At 50.2% G+C, this 3,119-nt stretch overlaps 1 pseudogene across 1 annotated transcript; it reads right to left on the minus strand.

The window, feature by feature from the left end:
* Positions 1–1,808: 1,808 nt before the first annotated feature.
* On the minus strand, positions 1,809–2,668 carry LOC308521565 (RING1 and YY1-binding protein-like; annotated as a pseudogene). Its single transcript has 2 exons — positions 2,592–2,668; positions 1,809–2,448 (listed from the first exon to the last, which is right to left on the minus strand). The product of its transcript is annotated as an RING1 and YY1-binding protein-like (transcript).
* Positions 2,669–3,119: the final 451 nt, after the last annotated feature.

The following is a 3,119-nucleotide window of genomic DNA, read 5'->3' on the forward strand; positions in this document are numbered from 1 at the left end:
TGCTTTTCTCCATTTCTGTCATTTGTGACCTGTTTCTTTGTCTACACATTTTTTATGCTTCGCTGTGTTGATAGAGTGGCTTTCTGTGCTAAGTGTCCTATAGGGCCCAGTGGCTCAGCCTCCCCAGTCACCTGAGGTGGACACTCTTGGTGCACCCCATTGTGGGCTTTGTGGACAGTCTTGTTGTAGTTAAGCCTTTATTGTTGTAGGTATCACTGGGAGGAATTGACCTCCAGGCTAATTGGCTGTGAGAATCAGCTGTGTCTACGATGGGAGAACTTCTGTGCTGAAGACACCCTTCTGGGGCAAGACTTGCTTCAGTGGGGCTTTGGTGCTCACTGAGTCTGCCCCCTGAGTATGTCCCTTATGGATCTGAGGAGTTGTAATCTGGAGGGTCCCACTCTGACCACTGGGTACACAGGCTCTTGGATCTCTAAGGAGGTGCTAATTTAGCCTCTTCCTGAGGCTACCCAGCAGAAGCTATGAAGAGATATGCAGATTCCCCTCTCTTGTTTGGGGTTTGGAGGTGCCCAAATGAGGCCCAGCTGTGAAGCAATGCAAGCTGCTGTGGGGCTTTAGGCATTCTCTAGGAAGTTCTGGGTCTGTCTGGCCCAATTGCAGTTTGTTAGGTAATCCTCAGACTGCAAAGGGCCAGGGCATTCATATGCAAAAGCCTCTGTCACAGCTGGGGTGGGGCGGGGTCTCAGGGAATCAACAGGGTGGAGCAAGCAGCTATGGCTGATCCTCAGCCCTGCCCTAAGGGGCGCCGTGTCTCAGTGTCCCGGTAATCGCTGCAAGCACCTTTGAGAGAAAGCCGCCCTCTAGTTCTGCTGGCTTCCAGACAGTCCAGTTTCTCCCCGTATGAGTCTGGGTCCCCAGAGACACACCCGGAACCAGAGTTCAGAGCAGTCGGGGGCTTGTGACTCCCTCCCTATTCAGAAAGACAGCCGTGTCCTCAGTTGCCAGCCCTTGCCGCGTCCGCCTCCATACCTCTGCACTTTACTTCTGCAGCTCCTCTGAGTCTCAGTGTGCTTTTCTCTTTTCCTCCAGTTGTAGAATTTCCACTCAGCCAGCCTTCCTGTAGTTCTGGATGATGTCCGTTTTGTCTTTTAGTTGTATTTTTGAATTTGTTGTGGGAAGCAGCAATTTCCGGTGTTTACCTATGCCGCCATCTTGGTTTCTCCCTTATTGTTTTTTAAACAATTTCTTAGTGATTTCTTCCTCAGTACTTCAACTGTCCTTTCAGTCTTTTATTTCTCTCTCTCTCTCTCTCTCTCTCTCTCTCTCTCTCTCTCTCTCTCTTTGGTTTCAAATAACCCTTTATATATAATTTTATATTTATATATGGTTATATCAAAACTGATAGTACATAGTATAACTGGAAGAAAGAAATAAACTTAGAAGGCTATGCTGAGAGGATGGAGCTTGTGAACACAATAAATAAAAGTTCTCTCCCCCTCCCAGCCCACCCCAACAAAACAAAAACAAAAACCAGTTGTAATGTACATGGAAAATTGTGCAGAGCAGATTTTTTTTTTTTTTATAAAAAGTAGATTCAGGAGCACATCCAATTATAAATGATTGTTAGGAAAATCATATAAAACAATGAAATACATAAAAGTGTCAAGAGTAATCGTCAGGGTGCGAAATTCCTTGGTGGCCAAATGCCCACGGCAAGCAGAAATGATCCTGGCAGCATCACTCACAGGTAGATGTCCACAGAAGGTTCTCCAGGTGCAGCAGCATGGGCAGGTGGAGATTTGAATTTCAGACCCTGATTCATAGTTTTCACAATTCCATGTGCAATTTCAGAAAGACTCGTCGTTCACTGCGGACGACCCTTCGGAGTGGAGGAGCGGAAAGAGCCCTTGTCTATGCTCTCCGACCCCGAGTTGCTCTGGTGCTGCTGTTCTGACCCTGCACTGGAGGTCACTGTGGAGGAGGACATGGAGGAGGAGCGAGTCTTTTCCTTAAAAAATGATAGTGTGATAATGACGGTGACGATGCCCACAGTCACTGCCAACTGCTGTGCAGTGCTCCTGTCCACATTTTCAGTCGGGGCCTTGAGGTGTGATTCGACTCGCTGGTCTTGGTTGTTGCATTGGCGGACTGTATGCTGTTTGCCTCACTAGGAGGGTCTTTCAGAATATCGGACTTTGGTTTTGTTTTCTTGTTGGTGTTTTTCTTGGTGACACTGGGACTGATTTCCTTATCTTTCTCGGGTTTCTCTTTGTCTTGCTTTTCAACACTCTCCTTCTTCTTCTTCGGGGGTGGTGGGGTGGCATCCTGCTGTGCCACCAGCTGAGAATTGATTCGAGGTTTTCCGGTGGAGGTGCCTTTCCTCACATCACAGATGCTGCATTTAAAGGCTTCGACGCTGTTTCTAAGGTGCAGACGCTACAATCCCAAAAGCCTTCGTCTGCAGCAGGTTTCGTTTGTCTCTTCTGTCTGCAGAGGAGCGGGGAGTGGGGCTAGGGGCGAGGAGGGAAGGGACGGGGCAGGAAGTGGAGACAGCACATCACAGGCGCTGGTGAGCCATGGTAATTTCACAGGAATCCTGGGCTGGAAACTTCACTCTGGCGACCACCCACCCATCCTTTTCCAGAACCATCCTTTTCCAGAACCAGAAGAGGGACCTGGCTGAAAGGGCGAGGGCTATGCCCTCCATCTTGCCCCGTACCCTCCATGTTGAGGCAGCCACCATGTGCTCAGGAAAGTACCTTCTTCCCGGAAGCCCAGGCCTCTGCTGGCCACGCCCGGAGTCTTCTTAAACTAACCAATGACAATCAAGGGACATGCGCGCCATAGAGATGACCACATCCTGTGTAACAAGACCCGACTTGTGCCTGGCCAATCGGCAGGGCCCACAGTCAGCTCCCCTCCCCTCACTCCACCCCCTATTAAAACCCTGCTTTTCCCACGGTGGGGACACTCTGCTTCCGGTTGCTGCGTCGGCCAGGAGGGGGAGGAGAGCTAGCTCAAATAAAGGACCCTCTGCTTTTGCATCGGACTGGCTGGCTCCCTGGTGTGGTTTTCTTGGGGATCTTGAAATCTGGGCACAACACCGGCCCCCACTGTTGCCCTGCCACCTCCTGGCCGCGGCCGCGGGGCTTCCCATG

Source organism: Myotis nattereri (genome assembly GCF_964212035.1).
Source record: "Myotis nattereri genome assembly, chromosome: 6".
In the NCBI taxonomy this organism is placed as follows: Eukaryota; Metazoa; Chordata; class Mammalia; order Chiroptera; family Vespertilionidae; genus Myotis; species Myotis nattereri.